Source organism: Crocodylus porosus, unplaced genomic scaffold (assembly GCF_001723895.1).
Source record: "Crocodylus porosus isolate Cpor-Errol unplaced genomic scaffold, CroPor_comp1, whole genome shotgun sequence".
Taxonomy (NCBI): domain Eukaryota; kingdom Metazoa; phylum Chordata; order Crocodylia; family Crocodylidae; genus Crocodylus; species Crocodylus porosus.
Window position 1 is genome coordinate 5,294,693 of NW_017728923.1, and position 26,765 is coordinate 5,321,457.

The following is a 26,765-nucleotide window of genomic DNA, read 5'->3' on the forward strand; positions in this document are numbered from 1 at the left end:
TTACCCACTGGATCTTGAGTATTAAAAAGGAAGCTGTGGCAGCCTTGAAGCTCTGGCTTTTTCCATGGTGAAGTTTGGTGTGTGGTGCCTTCTCCTTATACGGGCTCCTCATTCCCATTTCCTTGAGCAGAGAGAGTTTGTCTTTCTTGGATTCCTGGAGAATCTCACCTAGGCCAAAGGGAGAAGCTGTTTTGTTGTGAAGGCAGTACACATTACCTGCTTGTAGTCTGTGGCTGCCCCTTCCCCCTGCATGCTTCCTGCCATGGGAGTTATGCATTCCAGCTGAGTGGTCTTGTCCGAGCTGGAGTCGGTGCCCTCTGTTTTTGGCGTGGGGGATGGGAATTGGATCCCACACAGATTCTTTGCTTCTAGGTTTACCAGGGTTTTGCTGGCAACTGAGTGGTGTAGCTTCTTGGAAAAATAACAGAGATGTTGAGGTATGGGCAGCTGGATTGGGCAGACTCAGCAAAGACAGTGATTTAGGAGTTGATTTGGAAGCTAAGCCTGTGATTGCCTTGGAGTTTAAGCAGCCCCTCATTAGAGGTTTCCTGTGGCTGCTGGGAACTTGCTTTAGGAAGCTGATGTTCCTTGTCTTCCCACAAAGACGACTTAGAGGGAATATCTAGGCAGGGAAGGAACCAATGGAAACCAGGATGAGGGGCTTCCCTCACTGCCATCTTATAGTTTCATAGTTAGTAGGATCTGAAGAGACCTGAGCAGATCATCAATTCCGACCCCCTGCCATGGCAGGAAAGAGTACTGGGGTCAAACGACCCCAGCAAGATGATTGTCTAGCTTTGTCTTAACGACCTCCAGGGTAGGAGCCAGCACCACTTCGCTTGGAAGCTGGTTCCAGATCCTAGCCGCCCTGACAGTGACGTAGCGCCTCCTGATGTCCAGTCTGAATCTACCCTCTGCCAGCTTGTGATTTTATTATTTCTAGTCACTACTGGTAGTGCTCAGGAGAACAGGGACCCCCAATGCCTGCTGGTCCCCTCTGACTAGCTTGTAACAGGCCACTAGATCCCCCCTCAGTCTTCTCTTGTGGAGGCTGAACAGGTTTAGGTCCCGTAGCCTCTCCTCATAGGGCCTGCCCTGCTGCCCCCTGATCATGCAAGTGGCCCTCCTCTGGACCCTCTCCATGTTATCCACATCCCTCTTCTGTTCCCTTCGCAAACAATCTCACTTCCCCAGGCTGTGCCAGGACATCGCCAGCCCTCTTGCCACCTCTTTTTGGTTCTCTTCCCCCTGGTGTTGGCAGCCATTCCTTAAGCCCATTGCCTACAGTCTTTAGCGCCTTCTGCTGGTCATTCAGGCCTTGGCCCTTGGGGCTTCTATGGGGCCGTTGTGTGCATCTGGCATGTTTTCTGACTTTGCCAGTGCATCCCCATGATTCCCAGGGCTGGGTGGGGTGGGACGAGTCTGCCCCTGGCCAGGATATCTGCCTTGCAGGGGCTGTGGCCTGTAGGCACCTCAACACATTACTGCTGATGGATGATGGATTACCCTTTGACACTGACACGGAGGAAGCTGAAAGTCTTGTCTGTGTTGTGAGGATGCAGTGTGCTGAGGTGGAGCCCTGCCCTGTGTGATGACACTCTCTCTGGTATGCTGTCCTTGGTCATCCAGCCCTGTTATTGGGCAGGATTCCCACCTGGCTCTGACTGGTTCTCTCCCTGGAATGGAGGTTAATTGGTGCTGCTTGGCCCAGAGTGTAGCATAAGGCAGCCCCATGCTCAAGCTTATGAGAGCCAGGGAGCCTAGGTTAGCATAAAGACCATGGCTTGCTCTATATTTCTTAGCTTCTAGGGTCGGAAGGGACCTGAACAGATCATCAAGTCCAACCCCCTGCCCTGGGCAGGAACCAGTACTGGGATATACCCCAGCCAGATTATCTATCCAAACTCCTCTTGAAGACCCCCAAGGTAGGGGAGAGCACCACCTCCCTTGGGAGCCCATTCCAGAGCCTGGCACCCCTAACTGTAAAGTAATGCCTCCTGATATCAAGCGTGAACCTGCTCTCAATCAGTTTGTGGCCATTATTCTTTGTTATCCCAGGTCATGCCCAGGGGAACAGAGCCTCACCTATATTCCTTTGGTCCCCCCGCTGAGTTTATAGATGGCCACCAGATCCCCTTTCAGTCTTCTCTTGTGGAGGCTAAATAGATTCGGGCCCTTTAGTCTATCGTCATAGGGCCTGGCCTGCTGCCCCCTAACAATGCAAGTGGCCCTCCTCTGGACCCTCTCAATGCTAGCCACATCCCTCTTGAAGTGCGGTGCCCAGAACTGGACGCAGTGCTCCAACTGCAGCCTGACCAGCGCTTCTTAGAGGGGAAGAATCCCGCCCCCGAGACCTGCTTGTGATGCATCTGTAGATGCACGACAAGGTGCGGTTAGCCTTACTGACCACTTCCTCACATTGGCGGCTCATGTCCATCCTGGAGTCAGCAATGACTCCAAGATCCCTTTCAACCACTGTGCTGTTGAGAAGGGAGTTCCCCAGCCTATAAGTGTGTTGCAGGTTCCTTCTCCCTCGATGCAGCAACTTGCACTTGTTTGTGCTGAATTCCATTCTATTCCCATCTGCCCACCCCTGTAACCCGTCTAGATCTAGCTGGATTTTGTCCCTCCCCTCCAGTGTGCCCACTTCTCCCCACATCTTTGTATCATCAGCAAATTTGGACAGTGTACTTTCCACACCCACCTTGCCCACCACCAAGTAGCTGATAAAGATGTTGAATATCATAGGCCCCAGGACGGAGCCCTGGGGGACTCCACTGCCCACATCCCTCCAGGTCGAAAACGACTCGTCCACCACCACTCTCTGGGTGTGACCATCGAGCCAATTTGGCACCCATCAGTGCTGCAGTCGCCTAGTTTTTTTTATGAGAATGGAGTGAGAAACAGTGTCAAAGGCCTTCTTGAAGTCCAGGTAGATGACATCCACCCCAATGCCCACATCCAAGGACTTGGTGACCTGATCGTAAAAGGAAACAAGGTTAGTCGGGCAGGTTCTGCCTGCAGTAAACTCATGTTGGTTGCCCCTGAGCATTGCCTCCAGTGCTGGGCTCCCGCAGATGTACTCCTTGATAATTTTCTTAAAGGTCTTCCCAAGGCCAGTTAGTCTCACCTCGGTCCTATAGTTACCCGAGTCCTCCTTTCTCCCCTTCTTGTAAATGGGGACCACGTTGGCCCTTTTCCAGTCCTCTGGGACCTGGCCAGAGCACCACAAGCGCTCATACAGCCGTGCCAGGGGCCCTGCTATGACCTCTGCCAATTCCCTCGGTACCCTCAGATGAAGAGCATCCGGACCTGCTGATTTAAGCATGTCCAGCCCCTCCGGAAGTTCCCCAAGTAGATCATCCCTGACCCTAAGCATGGCATAATGTCCCCTGAACCTGCCTGTAACTCTAGTGGGGGGTTGTCGCAGTCCCTGCTCAGAAAAATGGAGGCAAAGAACTTGTTGAAGAGATCAGCTTTTTTTCCTTTGCTGCAATCACCAGATTGCCAAGCCTGTCCTGTAGGGGCCCCACATTACCTGGTGCCGCCTTCTTACTCCCTATGCATTTGAAAAAGCACTTTTTGTTATCCTTAATTCTGGTCCCCAACCCTAGTTCCATCTCTGCCTCGGTCTTCCTAACCACCTCCCTGCAATCACGAGCAACGGAGGTGTAATCCTCCTTGGTGATAGTCCCTTGCTTCCACTGATTGTATGCCACCTTTTTTCCCTCGGGCCCTCCTGGATGCCTTTACTAAGCCAAGGGGGCTTTTTAGCACTTTTTCCCCCTTTTGGTTTGTGTTGGGACTGACTCCCTCTGAGCTCAGAGGATCGTCTCCTTAAGGAACAACCACCTGTCCTGGACTCCCATCTCATTGAGGCTCCAAGTCCCCAATGTCTCTCTTACTAATCTCCTTAGCTTATTGAAGTCGGCCCTCCTAAAGTCAAAGACTTTTGCCTTACTGCTTGCTTTCAGCACCCTGCGCCAGATAATAAATTCCAGCAGTCGCTAATGCCTAGGTAGTCGAGCACCTGCAGATCCGTCACCAGGTCATCGCCTGTGGCAAGGACCAAGTCTAGCAAGGCATTTCCTCTGGTGGGATTGTGTACCTCCTGGGTTAGGTGGAGGTCCTGTATGCAGGCTAAAAACCTATGTGAGTGTTGAGACCTGGCTGACTGATCCTCCCAGCAGATGTCTGGGTAGTTTAGGTCACCCATGACAACCACATCCTTTGTCCTTACGGCCTCCGTGAGCTGACCTGAAAATTCCAGGTCCAGCTCGTCCCCCTGGTGAGGCGGTCTGTAGTGGAGGCCCACTATCATGTCACTTTCCTCACGACCCCCTTGCATTCTAACCCAGAGCGCCTCAGTTTACCCCTCTTCTGAACCCATCCTGACCATCGAGGACATGTATTGCTCTTTAACATACAGCGCTGTTTGCTGGAGTGCTGTCACCACTGTGTGGGAGCTGAAGGGGAGGTTGGCTAGCTGCCCAAATGCCAAGCATGCTGCAAGTATAGCTCAGTGCCTTGCCTGGAGTAGTCAGTCTTCCTCTATCTGTCCTGCTTGTCCCAACACCTGGCTAGTTTGTATCCCCCTTTGGCTATTTTATGTGCCAAGCAGTATCGGGCCTGGTTGCTGCTGGAATGGGGGGCACCGAGAGGGCTGCAGAGAATGGCACTGCTGGTTCAGCAGGCACTGCTCTTCCATCCTGGGTCTGGGACCAGTGCTTTAGCACTGCACTAAAGAGTCTCTGTCATTGTCCTGTGTGAGAGCCCTTCTGATCATCAAAGGTCTCAAAGTGATTCTTCTCCAGGTAGGGGCTTCACCCTGCTTCTCACCCAGACCCATTTCCAGGTTCTCCCTTCACTTTTCATCACTTGGACAGCCTTTCTTGTCCTGTGGTGGTGCTGTGTTTTACCCCAGAGGTGGCTACACCTGAGCAGCAGGATCTTTCAGGATAGCAAGCGCCACATAAAATGTTGCTGCTGTCTGGCTTTGGCTCTTTACTGTGCTATACTTGGGGACAAACCAAAATGCCTTGTGTGTCCACATGTTACATTCCTTCTTCCTTTTTCCCCAGGGTGGTTATAAATGCGGTGGTGGGGGTGGGGTGGGGGGGACAGGACAGAACTGGCTCACATGAACAGGAGTGGCAAGCTCCTCACCTGCTGAGCTGCCCTTCTTCCCCCCAGCTGCCTTTGATGCTGGTGTGAAGGGCTGTGTGTTTCTCTTCTGCCTATACATTCTCCATGCTCGTCTAAAGTTCCCCCCAGCTCTCTGCCGGCCCCCATCTGGTTGTATACTGGCATTTCAGCAAAGCTGCAAGCTCTATGGGCTCCAGCCAAGTCTGTTGGGGAGGAGGGGTGGCTTGTTTAGCTGAGCTTTAAAAATAATGTGTGAATGATGGAATCTGTTCAGAGCAGGCAGCTTGCCTTCCTCTGCCGCCTCCTAATCCGCTGGTGTTTGTGTCCAGCCAGGCAGCACGAGCTCCGCTCCTGGCTTGCAAGTTTGCCAAGGGAAACATGCACCTTCCTCATCATCCCTGAGAAATGCTGAGCAGTGACCATATCCCCGTCTCCCCCGGAAATAATGAAGATGTTTAGTCTTGTGGAAGGGCTTTGGCTTACATTGCGCTAAAGGGGGAAAAATTTAAAATATCATAAATCCTCCAAGTTTGCACAGCAATGATGGGGCCAAGAGGAATACCATTTCCGACTTCCCTGCTGCTGGGGCGTTTGGAAGGGGTCTTTGCTCCTCCCTGGGGACAGAGCCGTTATGAAATCTGCTATCTCAAGCCCCTGTAAAATGCAGGCTTTCGCTGTCCTCCAGGCTTTGAAGTCAGCAAAGTTTTCACAGCAGGTCTGGAGGCACCAGGGCAGGGAGCTTACAGCTGCAGAGTGGGTGGAAGGGAGTTTTAAACACCAGCTCTCTGGATCCAAAACTTATGAGAAATTGTAGGTGGCCTTCCTGGAGCTGTGGAAAGATGCTCTAAGCATGCCTGAGTTCCTGCAGCATCAAGGACCCAAAGTGTTTCCTTTTAGGCAGTTGCAGCTCCAGTTGGTTTTTTTTTAGTTCTCCTAGATTGTCTTATTAAATGGCTTCCTGTCAATCCAAACCCCTTTAAACAAGAAAATAAAAACTCTGGCTTGGAAATCTGACTCCATGTCTAATGCCAGCCAGGCCTGCAACTGAGACGGTGAGGAAATGCATGAACTCCCCCAGCTACTGAGCTGCAGGATTCCCTCTGCCGCATGAGGGTTGGAGGGGGGGTATTGAGGTATCTGGCCCACTTGGGTTTTAGCTCCTCTGTGAAGGCTGCCAAAGCCTAGCACTGATGATGGTGTTGGGTTTGTGTGATGTAGAATTGTCTTTTGTTGGGAACACAAGGACAGGGTAGGGCTACTATAAAGGACTGAAATGCAAACCATTCACCCCAGCCAGCATCCAGAGCAGATGCACCTCAACAACTAAGTCCTAAGCACTGAAAGGCCTCTCCATCTGGGCAGCCATGGTCTTGGACCTGGGGGAATGCAAGCTCAGGGTAGGTCAACATTTGTGCCTCAACCTGCACTTCTGAGAATATACGTTTGCCTTGTCATCAGCTTTGTGACTCTCTCAAGTGTTTTTTCTGAGCCCAAATACAGAGGGGGGGGGCTTTGCTGAAACCCTCTGGCATCACAGGAAGTTGTGGACCCCTCTGGGAAATACTGACTTCTGTGGTTTAGTCAGGAGGCAAAGCTCCTGCCAACTTCTGGGAGCAGGTCTGGTCTGGAGTAAAGAAGCGCAGTCAAATGAGATCATGGTACCAGATTCTGTGCCTTGGGCAGATCTAGGATTTTGAAAAGTGGGGTGCAAATGGTGTAGCACATCATTGCATATAACACAACACCTTTTTCTCCAGTTAAAGAAAAATTAGCTTTATTAATATGGTAGGGAGCTAGCACTATATTATTCGATTTAAGATCAAAGCAAAAAAACAGATATATAACTATTGGAATGTACACTAATTTCCTAAAGTATATATAAAGTTTAAAAAAACACAACAAACTAGGCAAAAAATAGTCAAAGGATAGTGTATCATCAGTCCTGTAGTCATTACAGTTAAAAATCTAGTTTTTCTTGAGTGTCTTGACAGTGCCTCCAATACTTCACTGTCAGTCATTTCTACACCTGTGGTAATCAGGACCAATAAAAGAAGTGAGAGGATCCTTAACACCTGTAGAGCGGAGAGAAAGTAATAGGAAGCAGGGAGATGATGAGCCATGAAGTTGATTGACTCTCTCAGTACTGTCTGAATAGAAGTAGATAGCTGCCTGTCCCATACAGTTGGTTTTAAAGTTTGGGTGGAGCAGGAATCAGTGGAGTGCAACTGCATCCCTCATGGATCCACTCTTGTACTGTGCCTAGCCCACATGGCAGAGTGTGGCTTAGAGCTGCCTGGGTAACATAAGGCTGAGGAATAGCTATAAAATACCCCCTGTTTGTTCTGGGACTGGAGCTGACTCCATCTTCTCTTGCAAATGTGTTAGGTCACAAGTGGCATGCTTAGGGGCCTCCTGCTCTTCCCATAGCGTGTTTGCAGCCTGAGGATTCGTTGTTAGAGTCTGCAGAGCTGAAGGGAGAAGGGCAATGCAGAGGGGCATGGTGTGAGAGTCTGTGCACTGACTTTGAATAGACTAATGATGCTGGCAGATCTCTATGGGAGTGGGTAAGTGAAAGGAACATCCCTGTGGGTAGGTCCGCTGGAGAGGCTGTGGTTGCCATTCAAACCTAGTGGCAGACAGTCTGTATTCTAGCCTGGTCTCTGGCCGCCAGCCCTCCTCTGGCTCTCTTCTCCACAGAGGCTGAGAGCCATGGGACTATTCAGCCTGGAAAAGCGCAGGCTCAGGGGTGATCTGGTGGCCACCTATAAGTTTATCAGGGGTGCTCATCAGGACCTGGGGGAACATCTGTTCACCAGAGCGCCCCAAGGGCTGACAAGATTGAAATGTCACAAATTCTGCTGTGACTGTTTCAGGCTGGACATAAGAATAAACTTCTTCACTGTCTGAGTCCCCAAGGTTTGGAATAGACTGCTGCCGGAGACAGTTCAAGCCCCCACTTTGAACGCCTTCAAGATGCATTTGGATGCTTATCTTGCTGGGATCCTATGATCCCTGCTGACTTCCTGCTCCTGGGGCAGGGGGCTGGACTCAATGACCCTTCAGGGTCCCTTCCAGCCCAAATGTCTATAAAATCTATGAAATGTCTATGAAATCTGCAGCACCCACTGCAGTACCTGTTTTAGCATGCTATGAACCTTAAGCACAGCTTTGGAGAAAATCCTGAGTTCACCTGAAATAGGTGCTGCTCCTCCCGCTTGCTGTGCCAGGGGCTTGGTATGAGGATGAAATGCTTTTGAGGCTTATCCTCCTCTCTCATGGAGGGCAGGGTTGCCCTGCCCTGCCATTTGCTCTATCCAGTGCATGTAGTATGATGCTGCCTCTTTCCATCCTTAAGGGCTGGGCCTGCAGAGTGAGGAGCCAGTCCCACAGTTGGAGTTGGGAGGGGAGGGGGGCTTGGCCACTCACTGGCTTCCCTCTCACTTGCCAAGATTGAGAACAGCTGTTTGCATGTGGGAGTCCATCCCCACAAGCCCTTGAATCAATTCCCAGTACTGGGTGAGTGCTGGGAATGACCGTGTGTGGTTAGTGAGAGGAAGCAGAGCCAGGGGCACACGGCGAGCAGCCCCTCGGAGCCATCTTTGTTACATTCAGAGCTCGGCAGTACTCGGATTCATCTGGAGGGCCTGTGCTCTACCTCCAGATCTTGGGATCCTGTTGGCTCATTATGTGTTCCTGTCATGGGCATGTGGTCAGAACAGGTGACTTCCTGATGAGCAGCCTGATCCCGGGTTCCGGTGGCAGCTACTGAAATGCTCTCCTGGCTGTGTCAGGAAATGAGGTCACATTTCTCCTTCTCTCCCTGCAGTGCGTGCGTGCATCTGTCCGTCCTCTCTGGACCCCTTTCCCCAGCCTGTAGGCCAGTGATTCTCAGGTGGGGTGCCATTGCATCCTAAGGTGCCTTAAGATACTCTCAAGGGTTCTATGGGGTGCCATACAATGGCACTGTCAGGTGTGTAAATACAATTCACAAGGGAAACCCAGAGGTTTCAAGTATGAATTCATAGTGTTAAAAACCTTCTGATATGTTGTGGGCTTTCTCAATTCTTTGCCACAGAAGAATTGCTCTAGTTTTTTTCTGTTGTCAAAAAAGAGTGAAAACTAAGAATGCTGGCAGTTTGAGGGGTGCCGTAAGCCTACTGAGTGGGGCTGCCATCTAAAAAGGTGAGAACTTTTGCTGGCTCATGCTGATGTAGCTGTGGGTGCAGATGCTGCTTCTGGCTCCGCTGCGGAGATGGGAGGCAAGCTCTGAGTAGAGGAAGCTCACAATTGTCTCCCACTTTTGGGATGCCTTCTCCAGCTGCTAAGCGGGATTCTGTGAACCCTTCCATCAAGGTTTCTTCCAAGGTGCGTGCGTGGCCACACACAATTTAAGATCTTGCCACACACTAACTTATTAATGCTGTACACCTGCCTGGAGAGGAGCTGGGCAGTGGCTTCCCAGAGAGAAGCTGGGTGCAGAGCACAGTAGAGGCACTGGGGCCGGTGTGGGACACTTACTAGAGGTAAGCTCAGGTGGCAGCTTCTCCCCGAAGTAGTGTGCATTGCAATACAGCTTTTTCTTGTAGCCTTTGTAGTTCTTCATGTTTAAGGTCATCTTGCAAGTCTCGCAGTGGAAACATGCTTTATGCCAGAACTTGTCCAGGCAGTTGACCTTCTTGGTGGGGTAGATGATCTTGCCGCAGCGTGCACAGTTGGGGAGCGGGGCCTGGGGCAGAGTGCCTGTTCACCTTGTGCCTCCATGCTCCCCAAGGCGAGGCGCAGATGGAGAGGCTGGGGCTCGGGGCTGGCACCAAGGAACTGCTCCACATCCCAGCCCTGACACCATGTGCCTCCTCGCTCCCCAAGGTGAAGCAAGGCGAGGGCAGGGGTTGGGGCTGGGGGCCAGCTCCAGGGAACTGCTTGCCAGCTCCGAGGAACTGCTCTGGTCCCCAGCCCTGATGCCATGCGCCGCCTCACTCTCCAAGGCAAGGTTGGGGCTGGTGCGGGCTCCGGCTGCAGCCTGCAGCAGTGGCAGCTGTGCACACTGGTTGGGACTGGGGCTGGGGCCCTCCCACTGGCAAGTGTGGCAGTGTATCACACTGTCCCAGGGGTAATGGACTGGGCTCAGCCCTGTGTGGAGCCTAGCGGCCCTTGTGGAACAGGGCCAGCGGCCTGGAGCCCAAATGTTGTCCAGGTCCCCTGGGGTCCTTGGCTCAGGCAAGGCTGATCACCCTCCACTACAATCCCAGGGTTCCTGACCCTTATAGGGCTCTATGCAGGGTTCCTGTCAGGCACCTGTGGTTTCCGAAGCAGCACGTGCCAAAAGGGGGAGGTAGGACCAAAACGGCACACGCGTGGACTGAAGCAGTGTGCTCGTGGACCACTACAACTTGGAGCAGGGGTGGGCAAAATGCGGCCCAGGGCCCAGATATGGCCTGCCAGACCATTCTATCTGGCCCATGGGGGCCCCTAAATTTTTTTGCCTAGTTTGTGTTTTTTAAACTTTTATATATACTTTAGGAAATTGGTGTACATTTCAATAGTTATATCTGTTTTTTTTTGCTTTGATCTTAGAAAATTAATATTAATCTGCCTGTCATGCGGCCCTCAATGGCGTGCTGAAACTGTAAACAGCCCTGTGCCCAAAATAATTGCCTGCCCCTGCCTTAGAGGGAACACTGCACTCTGCTAGTACCTCTGCTAGCAAAGGGAAGGACAGCATAGAGGCATGCAGTGGATCCCTTTCCTATTTAAGGAAATATTCTAAAACTCTGACCCTAGAGCTAATCCACAAAGTAGTGAGGACAGGCCTTCCCTGATCACCCAGCTGGGTCCATCACTGGACTGGGGTAACACTAACCCTGATCTCCCCCTGCCTGGTGTTGGTGTGATGGTTGCTGTGTGGGTGGTGGTGTCCCTGTGGGAGTATTGTGTGTATTGGGAAGCTGTGGGCCCAGTGTAGGGCTGAGCCGCTCTGTTGCTGCTTGGCTCTGTCTAGAATGTGTGTGGAAAGATGTGACACACAGATAGTGTGAGCAGGCAAATGCATTTGCCATTATGTGTAGGGTTATGAGTGCGGATCTGCTCTCTGCTTCTGCCATCATCTGCTGTCCCTGTCATGAATTCCCCATGTGTTCTCTGTGTACCTCAGCGGTGCCTGCTCCTCCTGGATGTGCCCCTTGCAAACTAGTGAGGTAAATGCACCTGGAGGGGGCACCTGCCAGCAGTGATGAACCCTGGGTTAGGTTCTGTGCAGCTTCCCTCAGTGGCTCTGTCTGGGGTCTCTCCTTGTTCACCCCTTCTCTGCTGACATGTGCCTCCCCTCCTCATCTAGCCCCAAGGTCTCTTGCCTTACTTGGCCAGCTCCTGCTTGCTCCTGGCTCCACCCCCACTTCTTCGAAGCCTCCAGGGGAAAGGTCTCCTGCATCCCACGCCCTGACTCAGACCCTCGTTCTCCCTTCAAGGCTGGAGATTGCCTTATCCCTGACTTTGTTCTTTCTTCCTTTCCCACGTGCCTGCTGCCATCTTGGAACGCTGCTCTCCTTACCTTGACCCTGCTGCTTAGGCTGTCCTAGTCGCTTCCTGCCGCCTCTGGCAGTCCTCTCTTAGCCCCTTCTCCAATGGGCCAAAATGCATTTGCCTGCTTTGTCTGCATTCTCCTTCCAGACTGAGGCTACCTGATTTCCCCCTGTTGTTTCCAAGTCCAATGCAGTTGTTTCCCTGGCTGACTGTACCCTCCATGTACCACATGTCCTAGCTACCAGCCATGCTCTGCTCCCTCAAAACCCCTTCCCTCTGGCAGGCTTATTTCGCTGTCTCCATTAGCAGACTGAGGGAAGTGATTCTTCCCCTCTATTTGGCAATGATTAGGCCACATCTGGAGTACTGTGTCCAGTTTTGTAGTGGGGGCCCAAATTGGAGAGAATCCAGTGGATGGCAACAAATATTGTTAGGAGGCTAGGGGGCATGACTTATGAGGAGATGCTGAGGAAATGGCTTATTTGGTCTAGAGAAGAGGATGGGGTTAGACTGTTCTCGGTGGTGGCAGATGACAGAACAAGGAGCAGTGGTCTCAAGTTGCAGCAAACGAAGTTTTTAAGTTAGGTATTAGGAAAAAAAACTTTCACACTGGGAGGGTAGTAAAACACTGTGACAGGTTACCCAGAGAGGTTGTAGGCCCTCCACCCTTGGTTTTAAAAGTTTTAAAGACCTGGCTAGGCAAAGCCTTGGCTAGGAGGATCTAGTTGGGGTTGGTCCTGCTTTGAAGAGGGGGTTGGACTAGATGACCTCCTGAGGTCCTTTCCAACCCTCATTATCTACGATTCCATGATTAGAAGAAATGCTGCCTCGGTGCATTCCCAACTTTCTTCTCTTGAGGCCTTTCCTCTTGCTTTAACCTTTCCCTTCCTCTTCCCTGGAGACTCTCTACATGTCTGGTTCTCTGTGTGGGTTGGTGCTGGCAGGACCCTGTTCTGCTTGGGCTAGTTAGTGGAGGTTGTGGGAGCCCTGATGGAGAAGCCAGTCTGGGTTTTACGAGGTGGAAAGTGGGAGGATATAATGAATCCAGGGTCAGTCTTAGTGAATAGAAATGCCTCGCACTGGGTCCTGAGAACCCAGGATCTACTTATGCCCGTTGTATTTGTGCTGCTTCCTCTGGCACATCTCAGCATGTGAAACGCTGGTTGGCAGAGGCTAATGAGGGGCCTTGAGGGAGTCTGGGTCCCACAAACCTCATGGAGAACTGCAGTGCCAGAGTCTGGTGTTAAGACAATGGCTGGGTGGGCTTCTGGGGTAAGGGTTCCCCCTGCTCTGTGTTGGCTGTTGCCATGGGCAGGGGGAAGGGCTGTGTGGACTAGTGCCGAGAGGCAGGGAACCTCATTTTGTCATTGTGTGAGCATCTTGGTGCTCTGGTCTGGCAGAGATTCTTGACTGCGCGGTGCCCCGTGTCTGCACTAGGTGACTCGGCAGTGCGGGATCAGTTCTGTGCTCACTCAGCCAGCTTCCTGTTGGCAGTTCCCTGGTTGTGTCTACACTATGGATCTGGTGGTCCTGGGGGGGGCAGCGTCCCTCACTGTCAGTCTTCAGGATGGAGGCCATTTGAGACAGTCCCAGGGATGCCCTCACCCCTGCATTTTCCACATATCTCCCATGCCCAGGGAGGTGGCCCTCCCTGGGCATAGGAGGTATGTGGTTTCGGCACTACCTTGTGGTTAGAACATGGGCCTGGGTGAAAGGAGAGGCTGCCTGGAGCAGTTCCTGCCTGGTATCCCAGTCATTTCGTGGTTCAGAGCTGAGGCTGGTGTAGTGGCATCTTGGGGGGGCATTCACATGCAAAATCCCTCTTCACCAGGTAGAGCCACAGAAGGGGTGAGCAAGGAGAGACCCCAGACAGAGCCACTGAGGAAAGCTTCACAGAACCCAACCCAGGGCTTATCACTGCTGGCAGGTGCCCCCTCCAGGTGCATTTACCTCACTAGTGTCTGCAAGGGGCCTCTTCAAGCTGATTTGTGGGCTGTGCTGTGAACACCTTTCCCTTCCCCTTGCCTCTGTCTGCTGTGAGGTCCATGGACTTTGTCTCATTTTGTGGTTCCCTTGTGATTTGGGGCAAGACTGGGGCAGCAATGCATGGTAAGAGGTTACCCTAGAAAGAGGGTAAATAACTCTGGCACCTGATGAGCCCCTGTACTCTGGTGCTGCAGTTTGTTACTGGGGCCACCTACCTCTCCCAGCATGGGCAGGAGGCTGAGCTGTGGACTCTGGCTCCTTGCACTGTTGTAAACCCAAGTTTGAGGGAGCCACTAGTGCTCCTGCATGGCTTGGATCACAACTGGTTTGAGAGCAGGGGCCTGATCTGACTCCCCCAAGGTTCCCTGCAATACAGTGCAGCCCTAGCCTTGCCACTCCTGCTGCCTCAGCTCCCAACACCTCTCTCTCCTGTCTGGGAGGCAGGGGTGTGTGACTGCGAATGCTGTGCTCTCCTGCATGTGGTGATGTGTGGGCTGGGGATGAGCAGGGCCACGGCAGAGCACAGCCCTTTCCCCGCCTTCCTCCTCACCCACCCACTCACTCTCACAAGCTGCAGAAGCGCCGAGCGGCTGCAGCCACGCATCTGGCCAGCACCTGGCTTCTATTACAGTTCTGGGTGCAGCTCATGCTAAGGATCTGCTGTTGGGAAGCCAGTGAGCCAGGCCTGTATGGGTCCAGCCATGATGCAGCATGTTCTCATGAGAAATTTCCACTGCGTGCTTGAAACAGGGTTGGGGGAGGGAAGGGTGAGGGAAAGGCCGTGTGTGTGCACATAGCCAGGGTGTATTTGGGGCAGGGCAAGTGGGAGTAAATGCTTGTAGTCCTGCTGTCCCCTAGGCTTTGTTGCAGCCATGGCTTTCGCCAGCCTGGGGCTTTGTGGCCCAGTAGTGGTTGGTACATGCAGGGATGGTCTTGCCCGGTGCCATGCAGTGCAGCTGCTTGCCAGCTGGGGGCACTTGAACCAGCTATACTTTTGTCCAGCCTAGCCTAGTCCCCAGAGATGTGACAGACACTGAGCCAGTGGGAGCTGCCCTGATGCCAGCATCAGCCACCAACTCAGCTCTTCTCAGTGTCTTGATCCTGAGGAGAAGCATTATTCCCTGGGGGATCCTACATAGGGTCACTTTGGGGGTGGGGGCTGTGGGTATATGTGTGGGCACGTGCATGCTAGCAAGCATATCGGGGCCAAAGGCATGGGGCTTGCTGTGTGGAGCGGTGAGGGCCCCCTTCGTAATCTCACTATGGAGACGCATGGAAGTAATCTGCAGGTCTTCTGGTTGCAAGGGGACCCTTCTGCAGTGACACTGGGGTGAATCTGCTGCAGGGGAGCACACAGGATTGGGAAGTGCATGCAGCTAGCTCACCGCAGTGCACTGCAGGCTTCATGAACACCCTCCAGACCCAAATGGGAGCAGTCCCACTTGGCAGAGCGGGGTAGGGAGCTGACTTCCCACCTGCCCCTAGAGCAGCTGATCCCAACACACAGCTTGGCAGCTCTGGCTGTGCCCCTGGGCTGGGGTTGTAGATGGCTCTGTTTAGGCCCCATGCCTGCAAGCTCCTGTAGGCCCTACTGTAGTCAGTTGCATTTATTAGATTTTCTGCACAACCATAAGAACCAGGGTGCAGGTGTTTCTGCTCCAGTGGTGCGGCTCTTATGGGCTAGCATAGATCCTTCAGAGGAAGGTGTGAGGGTCTGCTGGGCTGCCGCCTTCTTCCTAGGGGGTGGGGAGGTGGGGGGAAGCTTTTTGTCTAATCCCTCATCTCTGGGGTCTGGCCCATGTCCTATTCAAATTCCTAGTTGCTTTTTGCAATCTACCAAGCTCTTGACCTTAATAACACTTTAAGTGAGTTCCACAGGCCTGCTGGACACTGTGTTCAAGCATTTCCTTAGATCATGTTAAAACATGCTGTCTTCTGATTTCACTGCCTGTCGTCTGCTTGCCAGGTGAGCAACAGCATCCCAGGTCTCTAATCCTGTATCTCCTGTTCCCAGCCTCCTCTCTGAGGTAATTGGTTGCAATCCCAGAAGCCTTTTAAAGAGAGCATTAAAATTCCTCCTAGCATGTAACCTGGGACTGGGGGCTGTCAGAGGTGCTGTCCACTGGTAGTGTTCGTGCTGTCCGTGGTTTGTACCTGGCCCTTGTTTACTGCAATAACTGAACGTTTTGGGATGTTCATTGTTGTATTTCTCCTCCCAGCCCTCCTCCAAGGCAGGGCAGTGCTATGATGTCTGCTGTTCAGAGCATAACTGGCTACACAGAAAGTCTGTGGTAAAGAAGGGAACTAAACCCAAGTCCCCCAGGTCCTCCAAGTGCCCAAACCCCTGAACCATCCTGCCTTTCCAGCTTCTCCTTTCCTGATGATGTCACTGGATTTGGGTGTGTGGACCCAGCTATGTGCTTCTCAGTACTGGCTGCCTTCAGTCATGTGCCAACTAGGATCGGAGCTCGATACATTTCCCTGTGTGCTGAGTGTTCCCACCCCAACCCACCAGGTGTCTCATGCTAGTGTACTCCTTACCTATTAAAGCAACCTTTAACCAGCTGCACTTGCCAAGTGTATTCAAGGGTGAGGAATTGTCCATCCCTGCTTCACAGGCAGGAGGCAAAGTGATTCAGTGCCATGCTCCTAGTCCTGTGACTGGCCCCTCAGGGCATGGAGGACACTGTCCACCTTCTGCTTTGAAGTGTGACCCATGTGCCCAGATGGCTAGGCTGCAGGGCCTGTTGGATACCAAACTAGGCTGCTGATGCCCAGGTGTCCCCTTTGTGGGTTCAGCCTCTCCCCTGTCTGCCACTCCAGCATCCTACCTCTCTCCTGCAGGATTTAACACCGCTCTGTATGCCGTGCCCCCTGGCCACAGCAGTGGAGAGTTGGGCTGTGCCTAAAGCCCTTGTTTTGAGGAGTGGAGGATGGCTAACCTTAGGAAATGTTGCTGTGGAAATGAGTTAAGAGGGGGATTTACCAGGCTGCAGCTGGAATGTATGGCACTTGGCACCCATACTTGGAGTGTCTCCTCTCTGCATGGTTGCACTGATGTGGGCAGGGCTGCTGGGGTCAGGTAACAGATCTATAGGCCTGCAAATCTGTCCTCCTCATGCTGGAGCCCCTGTCCTGCTCCTGTTCAGAGTTGGTAGGTGGGAAGTAGGGCATGTCTGTTGCTTTTATGACATAGAGGTGCCATTAACCATCTGAACCCATGAGCAGGGGAACCCTGAGCCTGCATCTGGGGAAAGCCAGAATTGCATTTCCAGCAGGCAGCTCTCTGGGGGGGGCTAGAACAGGGATCAGCTCCCCAGGGGACATGGTGACCACCTCACTGTAATGAGGATTGTGCAAGAGGGATAGCCCTGCACTGCTCTGTGTGGCGGAGGGTGGATTAGACCAGGTTTGGACTGTTCAGAACGTGGAGACTTCCCACAGAGGGCTCGCGGGCTCGGTGTTACTTCGTTGGACATGCTTCTTCCTGAGTCTGCTGTGTTGATGACCAGCAAGCTGAAGGTGGGAAGCTGTGTAGAAACAAAGTCCTGTCTGCTTGTGATCAGAGGCTGGGGTGGGCAATTATTTGGGCCAGAGAGACATTTAGGGAGTTGTGGGCTGGGTCAGCACCCTTCCCCACCCCCCACAACAGTTCACCAAAACTCCTTAACCGGCTGTGCTACACACTGGGCCAGGTAGATGGGATGGGGCCATGGGTAGGCAAGGAATAGCATCCAGGAGCAGGACAGGCAGGCGGTGGCAGGGTTGGGCTGGGATCATGGGTCTGTGACAGTGTGAAGCCATCTATGGACTGCAGCTTTGCCCAGGGTCCTGACCCCTCTCTGTCACTGCCCCAAGATCCCATCCCATGATCCCAGCCCTACCCTCCTGCCCTTTCCATTCCATCTGCCTTTGTCCCCATCCTATCCACCTGGCTGAGCATGCCCTGCCTGCAGAGGTCCCATCCCCAGTGGTGAGTGCAGGGTGGATGGGCTGGTGTACCCAGGTGGCAGGGGTGGGTCTGGTGGCAGCAGCAGCTGGAAGGAGCTGCCATTTCCGGGGCTGCTGGAAATGAGTCTGGCTGCAGCACCACCTCACCCTTTTGCGGGCCTGGGGGCAGCGGGATCAGCTGTATGCATCACAGCCCAAGCTGCCGCTTGTGCCTGGCCAGACCAAGGGACCTGCCACAGGCTGGACAAAATCCCTTGGTGGGCTGGATCTGGCCTGTGGGCCATATTTTGCCCACCCTACTCTAGGCCAGAGCTGCAATTTACCCCGTCTTGGACACAGTTGGAGATCCCTGCTCTAGGCTAAGACCCAAACTTGGATATTATCTCTGGTGAAGCTTGCTAAGCTACTTGCTCTCTGCTTGCTTATGTTAGCCCTCCACTTCAGCCAGGCACTCTTATTCTTCTCTCCATGTCAAGTAACTGCTGAGTTCCACGTTTCATTGGTGGGTGACAGATTTTCTTTTGTGCGCAGTATGACAGCTAGTGTATGCAACCCTTGGGCATCCCATGAGGTGAAGGTGCCTTGAGAAACATCTCTTTAATGTCAGGATTGCACTGGACTTGGGTTCCTGTGAGATGGTGCTTGTAGCTAAACAGATTTTAAAGAAACCCAAGGAGTCCTGGCTGTTGAAGATGCCTTCAACCCACATAGTCTGTTCCTTGCGATTTTTGTCCCTATGGTCTTTGCTCCCCAACATCCATGTTGAATCCTCATTTGTTCATTCTTTTCTGCAGCATCTCGTGGGTGCTGCAGCTGCTGTTCTGCTCATCTTGTTGGCTGGCAGAACACTGCATGTGTCTGCTCCTCAGGACTCTGGGGAGCATCTGCCAGTGCCCAGCAGGGAGTCCACTGGCCCACCTTCCTCTTAGGATGGCAGCCCCAAGCCAAGGGATCCTCTCATGACTTTCTGGGGTCCCCTAGGAACCACACTTTCATGCAGCCTGTCCACTGCCTCCTGGGAGTGCAGCATCCTCTGTGCCACAACTGCTCTGTCATCTTACTGTGTTCCCGGCTTTCCCTTATGTCATATCTGGGGCTGACTATGGAATCGCTGAGAGGGAGGGGAGGGGGAGAGGCTCTTTGCATCATGGAGAGGCTTTTAAAGTTTTCTTCCCCCACCTAATATCCCACGCTGAGGTCACCCCGGGGGTACCTGACTCCCACCCTAAGCAGCCAAGCTTCCTCCATGCTTGGAGGAAAGTCCACAGTATCCCACATTCCCAATGAGGCCGTGGGAAGCTTTGAGAAAGTTGGCCTAGCTTTGAGCAGCCTATTTATAGTAACACGTACTACAGTCTCTCATGCTTCTGTTCCCTAGTGCAACTGTACATGTCTGTTTCCTCTTCCCTTCCCCCCGCCTTGTCCACCCCCCTCAAGAATGCTGCTTGGTATTGCAAAGATGTGGAAGTGGAGGAAGAGTCGGGAGGAGCATTGTATGCATACAGCATTGGAGAAGCCAGGCACCAGCGACACCACATGAGCTTGTATGGGCAGTCCCTCGAGGCGGGTGCTGGCTTGTCACTGAAGGCTGTGCCATCAGCCCACAGCCCTGTCCCACCCTCTCATGGGCCATGATGCATTTCTATTCTCCAGGCAGGGACTTACAGCATGGGGGCTGGGCAGGGAAGCAGGCTTCCTCCTGGTTACCAGCCAGCGGTCATGGCAAGAGGAGAGCTCTTTTCACTGCCCTGCTGGGATTTTTGTGGGTGATGGGACTGCAGCATCCTGTGTCTTCCTGGGGTAGGACACTGGCCCAATGCCAGGCCTGTAAGTGTGGGGAGAAGAGGAGTCCCTAGAAGTTAGTATCCATGTGAACTCTATTTCTCAGTCTGGGATTGTTGTCCCCACTTAGAGCCAGCTTGAGGGCAGGAGCTCAGCCCACTCATTCCTCTGCAGAAGTGTGATCCATATGTGTTAAACTGTGTATCCTGAGGGGCCTGCCTCAGTACTATGGATCTCTGTGTGCAGCTCCTGCCAGATCAGTAGCAACCAAAACCTGTTGCCAGGAGATGCCAGGTGTGATCTGAGAAACAAACTCTGCATCTCAGGCCAGTTCTGAGCATCCTTCACCACTCACCCTTTCACTATCTCCAACCTACTGGTGTTAAACCTGAGGCCCCTTTTGAGACAGGCCCTCTGGAGAGAGCAAAACCCATGAATCGGAGCAGTGCTCTTTAGCCTCTGCTGAGTGTGTGCAGAAAGGCCTTCCTCATCCCCAGCCCTTGGTTTAGGGCCATGTCACTCGCACAAAGTTCCCGGCAGGCTTTGTGTGGTGTCTGGTCCATGCAAGCACAGGCTTGGGAAAGGCTGGGGGAGGAGGGGACATGTTGCTTACCTGATGAGGCCTGGTACATGTCTGGGTTTCTTTCAGGCCCTGCCTTCCACTCTCTCACTCACAGAAAGGGAGAGGGGAAGTGCTGGGAGAAGTGAGGGCTGCCGAGAGGGGCTGTAAACAGACATGCTGTGGACCAGCCTCTGGTTTTGGCATTAGCCCCACCCTGTGAAGCCCAACCTGGAACTTGGGGTCAGAGACTGGTCCAAAATGTGACTTTGCTTGACCCTGCTATGTTGTGCCCTGGCCAGGGGGGTGGGGATGGGCAGCTGCCCCATATCTGGTATTCCTGTAGGTAAGTCGGCACCATTCCCCCAGCCTCTATCCTGGGGCTGTCATCTGAAGCCCTTCTAGGCCCAAGTGACACAGCATGTGGTTCTAGAGTGGCAGTTCCTGGTTGCTAGAGATTTGTTGGGCCTACTTGCATCAGGCAGGCCTCTGCAGCCTAGAGGCATGTTTTGGTCCCTTGTGAGCATGCAGTTGCTTCGGGGAGTGCAAGCAGTGGGCAGAGTGGCTGGATGTGACAAGAACATGTTTCATAAGCCTCTTGCTGGGCTGGGTCAGACGTGCAGCACTGTACTGTGAAGCCCAAGGCAGAAAGTTGGTTTTGTTTAGAACCATCATTGGTGGTCAGTGCTGGAAGCATGGGGCTGGGCTTGGTGAGCTGCTAGTCTGGGCCTGTGTGCTGGCTTGTGTTGCTACCAGTAAGAAGAGAGCTGACTAGGGTTGCTATGGCTGGTCTCAGAAGCTGATCCCATCCTGATGGCCCCTCTTCAGGTCCACCTTGGAGCACTGCCTTGTGCTTCCCCTCCAGGCCATCAGAGCAGGTGGAACAAAGGTGTCAGATCTTGCCATGCAGAGAGCTCGGGGTTGGAAGGCCAGTGCATCATGTAGCCTGCTCTGTACAGTAGAGAAACCAGCATCTGGGAATGGATGCAAACTTCCTGCCCTTCTGGAGGGAGGAGAAGGGGGCTGCCTGTGAGTTGTGCTGTGTGCCTCTGTGGGGAAGGGTTCTCCTGCCTTGAGAAATGGAGCTAGAGTTCACCCTGCCTAAATTCTGGAGAGCGATTTCTTTCCTGACCTGGCCCTTCTCTGGCAGGAGGTCTAAACAATCAACCTTCTCCTGCATCAACACCTTTTATGAGCCAGTAGTTGAGGTAGGTGGACCATAGCTGGAAGAACACGTGAGCATGTGGGAGGAGAGGAGCTGGTGCAAAAGCCCAGTGGGCACAAGGAGGGGGAGGCTACCTTCATCCCGTACTGGCATGCTATGCGACTCTGGGCATCCCCTAGTCTAGTAGTTGCTGTGTTGCAGATCAGGAGATGTGTGTGGCTATAAGAGCTGCCCAGAGGGAAAAACGGAGGCATGGAGGTGGCAAGAGACTTGGCTATAGTCCTATGGTGAGTGGGGCCTCCAGAGCTCGGCTTTCATGGGACACGCATGGGAACAGCCAGAGCTCCTCTGGAGCGAGGAGGGGCTGCCAGCCACGGTTGGAGGGTTTTGCAGGCATAATCGGAACAGGCAGGGAAATTAGTAAGGGCTGGGATCTTTGGCAAAGCTTTCCCAAGGCTGGCTCTGAAGCCTGTGAAGTCTCTGGTCCATGCTTGGAGTAGTGCTGATGGGTGGGGGGCAGCTTTCCTTTTAGTAAGCTCCCGTATGGATTTTCCCTTTGTCTCTTTCCCAGAGTCCCTGGCTCCTGCTCCTGGCTTGGATCATTGTTTAAACAGCCCCAGAACAGGCTGAGCCAATGCTGCACGAGCCACATGGCTGACAGGCTGCCTCCTAGCTACAGCCACTGAGCCCCCAGCCCTGGGGTGGGGAGCACTCACAGCTCAGCTCCTAGCACCACCTCTGCCCTCCCCTCCATGCATGGGCCACCTCCTAGCATTCCCTCACCATGTCTGTGGCCCGGGGGAAGGTAAATACACCCTGCCAGGCGGGCTATTGGCTTGGCCCTGGGAGAAGCAGAGCCTGCTCTGGGTGCCGGCTGTTCTCCTTTGTTTCCTGCTCTCCTAGGCAGCAGCATCCTTGTGGTCTCCTTGCAGCCAGCTGTTACCAGTTCTCTCACCCATCAGTTGCCAACAGCTGCAGCTGACGTGTGGCTTTTACTGCATGTTCACGTCATTGTTGGCTTACCCCTGTGCGCCCCCTCCCTGTACCAAACCAAGCAGTGGAGCAGCAACTGATGGCTCCCACCTCATTAGCCAGAGGCTCCCTCTGCTCAACCACAACCCGTTGAATCCCCCTAGGTCAGAAGTGGCTTCCCTTGGGGAAGGTTTGTTAATGCCTTGAAGTCTTTCCTGCTACAGTCCTCTGAGCGGGAGGGGCATAGGGAGCAGGGATGTGGATACCATGTAGCCTGTCTAAGTGGGGCTGCAGGTGTGTGGCGGCTGGGAACAGCTAGTAAGGGCAGAGGTGGCTTAAGGTTTTATGTGCAGGGCTGTGGCTCAATGTCAGTATCTTGCTGTAGCTCCAGTAGCTCCAGTTTAAGCCCTGTTCTGGACTGGGACTAACGGCTGCCTTCTGACCCCCACCCCCCAGGCTGTGGGTGGTACCTGGTCATTCAGGCAGGGGATTCGCAGGCAGCCACATGTGACACTGACCATGTTGCTCCCTTGTGGTGTTGGTGACAGAAACACATGTGCTTTAGCCACACCAGGGGACTACTAGGCTCAGGGGGACTCTTGACCTTGATGCAAGGCAATGGCAAGAAGCAGTGGGAGTGAGATGGAGAAGGAAAATCCAGGGGAAGCTTCTTGCTAGTAACACTCCCAGGCTGTGGCTTGTTCTCTTAAGGGAAAGATAGACGCTCTCTCTGCTCCCCACCCCAGGAGTCTTGGCACGAGGTGGGAAAGACATGGTGGAACAGCTCCAGGCTGAAGTTGTGCTACCTGGGACCATGGGAGGCCCTTCCCAAGTGACTTGATGGCTGAGTGTATCGGGCACTGGCATAGGGCTTCCTGGGCCGAGCAGGGAAGAAGCAATGCTCTGAAAGGTTCAGGGTGTGGATTGCAACTGAAACCAGCTGTGTTTGCTTCCCCTGGAGCTTGGGAATCCTGCCCCATGGCCACTCAAAGCATAGGGCAGGCTGTACCTCCTCCTCTGCCTGGGTGTCCCCTGGCTGCCAGCACTTCCAGCCCCTGGGGGCGAGTTAAAGGGCACAGCAGCTACGGAGGAGTCTGATGGCTGAGTAGGCTGCTGAGAGATTACAGCCCACTCTTCTTCTTCCCCTCCAGCCCAGTCAGCTGTGCACCTACTAGGGGCACAGGCAGAGAGGAGCTGAAGAGCAAGCCCAAGCTGCTGCTGCTGTATCTGTGCCTGCCACCAGGGGGTGCCAGTGCTCACAGCATTCACCTCCCCTGGCACTCACCTCTGCCTGGTGTCTCTGCCATCTCCAAAAGCAGAGCTCAGGAGCTAGCCCTGCTTGCATGCTTGTCGACATACTTCTGTGCCAACAGACAGATGGAACTAATATGGAAAAGATGTTTCCTTGCTGCTGCTCCTGTGAGCAGCCTGTGGTCAGAGGAGGAGGAGGAGCCCACAGGGGTCACCAGGGACCTTGTCATGAAGCAGGAGTCTCCCTGTGCCCCTGGCATGCTGCAGTCTGAGGTCACAGAGCTGGGGTAGGAGGAGGCATGCACTCTGCAGGAGCTTCAGGCTATTTCTTGCAGCACAGTTAGCTGCGGCACTGTCTCGGTGACCATTCTTCCATTTGATCACGTTTGCTCACACCCTGGGCCTGACGAAGCCAGGAAAGGGGGGGGGCCTGGCTGTGTTCTGGGATGTTTCCTGGGACTTAAGCAGCTTTGCTTTCTCTAAGGCAACATGTGGTTGCATTTCTGACCTTGCACTGCCTGCCTGGCACTGGTGCTAGCAGGCACTTAGGGCAAGTGAGGCCCAAGTCCATGCAGCAGCTCTTGCCACTCTGGCAGCCTGCCTTCCCCTTGCTTAATAGCTGGAGCTGCAGAAAGGCTGGATTGCACCTCTGAAGCTGGCTGTCAATGGGGCTGCAGCTGTTTGGTCAAGCGTGGGCTTAGAACCATAACTTGCAATGTCAGGGCCCTGGGCAGAGTGGAGGAAAGGGGAGATGAGCACTTTGCACTGGGGCTGCTACTACCTCTACTCAAGCTCCCTGAACAAAGGCTGCTGCAGGCTGGTGCCTGGGGCTAGTGCCCGGCTTGCCCACCCATGTGTTACTGAGGGACTGCCTCAGGATGCACTGTCTGGAGCCCTCCCTGCCCTTTCAGGGAGACTGCATGGGGCAAAGGTGCAAGTTGCTGATCTGAGATGCAAAATAAACACTTTTATCTTGGGGAAAGGCCCCCATCAAAGTGCCCCCTTTCCCTTCCCCAGGTGCCTGACCTCACTTCCCAGTCCCTCTTGGAGTGAGGGGCTCATCTGGCCTTGGCGTGCTGTGGACTATATCAGTATTGATGCGTCTTGCAGATCTGCCTGGCATCCTCTGTGGTTCGTGGGTGGGACCCATGGTTGAGCCCCATCCAGGTGCAGTACTCTTTTTTTTCCTCTGAGCCAAAGCCCAGAGTTATTCCTGGCAATAGGACACATACTCTGGGGCCCAGGACAGCTATTATGCCTACTTGGGGTTTCCTGCTCTCTGCTGATGAAGGAAACAAGCCCCTAGGTGTTGCCTCTGGTTTCCAGACCCTCCTCAACTTCCCATCTAAAGGAGTCCTTCAGAACAATCACATGAAACCTCTCTGCTTGGCAAATGGCTGCAGAGCCTGAGGGAAATCCACATGGGTGAGGCACTGATCTGAGGGCACTTAGGAGGAAGGTGCTTGTTGTATGCACTTTCTATGGCTTGTCTGCTGTATTCAGCTTTGCCCTTATAGCTGTGGGGTCTCTGCTGGGCAGAAGGTTGGCAGCAGCTCTGCACCTGTGTCATGTGGTGCCCATGTATGTGGCACTGCTCAGCAGGGTGGGCATGGTATACAGCTCTGCTGTATGCAGCAGCAGCTTCCATACTATAAATATGATTCCTTGAGATCTGGCCCCTGGAGGGGGAAGTCCAGGAGGGGGCATAGGGATGCTGGTGAGCTTGGTTATGGGTTGGTGCCTTGGGGAGACAGGAGGGAACAGTTGTTTAAAACCATTTTAATCTTCTGTTCCCCCTCTGAAGCAGCATCTGGGCACGGGGCCTCCAGAACGACCTGGTGGGGTCAGTGGCCTCTGGCCATCCACCTCCCAGTTCAGCTGGTCAGTAACCTCAGGAAGTTCCCTCTCTTGTCTCTCATGGCTTCCTGCTTCATTAATTAGCGCTTATCTTGTAGCCAGCATCCTCATTCCCCAAGCTGCTCAGATCAGAGCTGTGCTGTCTAACTGAAGGCCAGGTCAGCCATAGAGATGGCAGGGGCCACCCGCAAGCGGGCAGCATAGCAGTACTGCACATTTGGCTTGGCAGTCAGGTGCCCAAATAGTCTTTCAGGCACAGCTGTGATGAGCAGCACAGGTTCTGCCTTCTCACCCTCCATGGGCACCATGCCCCCAGCAGGTACTCTGCCCCCACCATGCCCTTGCCCCCTCCTGGAGCATGTGTCTGTGCCTGGTGGGAGTGCAGGTAGGGGGACAGTGTCTGTGTTCTGTCTCTGGCTATCCCTGCCGGTTGCTAAGTAGAGCTCACTGTGAATGTGAATTGCCCCAAGGAGAGGGGCTGGACTATTGAATGACTTTGGCTGCCAACACCCATCTCTTCAGGCTGGGGAAGGCTGTGCAAGCAGCCTTCTCCTGGGAGTGGGTAGAGGCTTCAGCCATTTTGCCTCTGTTCTGTTGTCATTCCTCCCCCTTCCCCCTTCTCTCCTTTGCTCCTGCCGGTCACTGCAGTGGGGGGAGCCCAGCACTCCATCCATGAGGCGAACAGCAGGATCGCATCTCACCATGGTGCTCTGACAGGTTGTTTTGGCTGCTCTTGGCAGAAGTGCAGAGGCGATCCCAGCTGATGTGATGCTGTGGGCAAGGGCTGCCAAAGTGCCTCTCAGGAGGAGGGGTGCTCCTTCCTGTGGGGCTTGGCTAGGGAGGGGCCAAGGACTACTGCGTGCCAAGGCCAAGTGTGTGGGCAGCTTGCTGCAAGATAGCTGATGCTAGGGGAAGTGGCTGCTACCCCTCTAGGCCAGGTGAAGATGAGCCTTGCTCTGTGCTCCGGGCAGGACAGCCACGGATTTGGGATTCTCTATCCCACAAGCTGGTGCTAGTGAGAAGAGCTGGGCCTCTGACTGCAGCTTTCCCTCCCTCCTCTGTTCTCTGCCTGCCTGTTTTGCTCTCCACACCCTTCCAGGGAAGCTGCAGTCCTGTGCTTCACACCTGGCTACCCCAGCCCAGTTCCCTGCCCTCCTCCCATAGCTGTTTTCTTTGTTAGTTAGCTCTTATCTGCTGTGGGCTGAGCACTGGTCTGCAATGACAGGGTCTGTGAAGACGGGATAACAGGCAGGGGAAGGAATTTCCATCTTTTCTCCCCATGTCCCAAATGAAGAGTCATCCCTATCCATCCCCTGGGTTATGCCCAGCAGCCTAACCCCAGTGCTGAGGGAGTGGTGGGCTCCCTGGCTGGATCCCTGCTTTGGCTGAGGTGTTTGTGAACATGCAGAGTCCTGGCAAGTGACACTGCCAACTAGAGAGGGCTTGCTATGCTGGGTGGAACGAATGCCTGCATGAGCATCAGATGCAGGTGACAGCTGGAATTTCATCTAGCTTCGAAGCTTGGGGTTAGAATTCAGGGTGCCAGGAGGATTATTGAGTGCACTTCCCTGGAGGGTG

At 53.6% G+C, this 26,765-nt stretch overlaps 1 protein-coding gene across 1 annotated transcript in view; it reads left to right on the forward strand.

Annotated features, from left to right (window-relative positions):
• Window positions 1-26,765, forward strand: part of CORO7 (coronin 7) — a 195,211-nt gene that overhangs the window by 30,981 nt on the left and 137,465 nt on the right. The gene's annotated exons all lie outside the window — the stretch shown is intronic.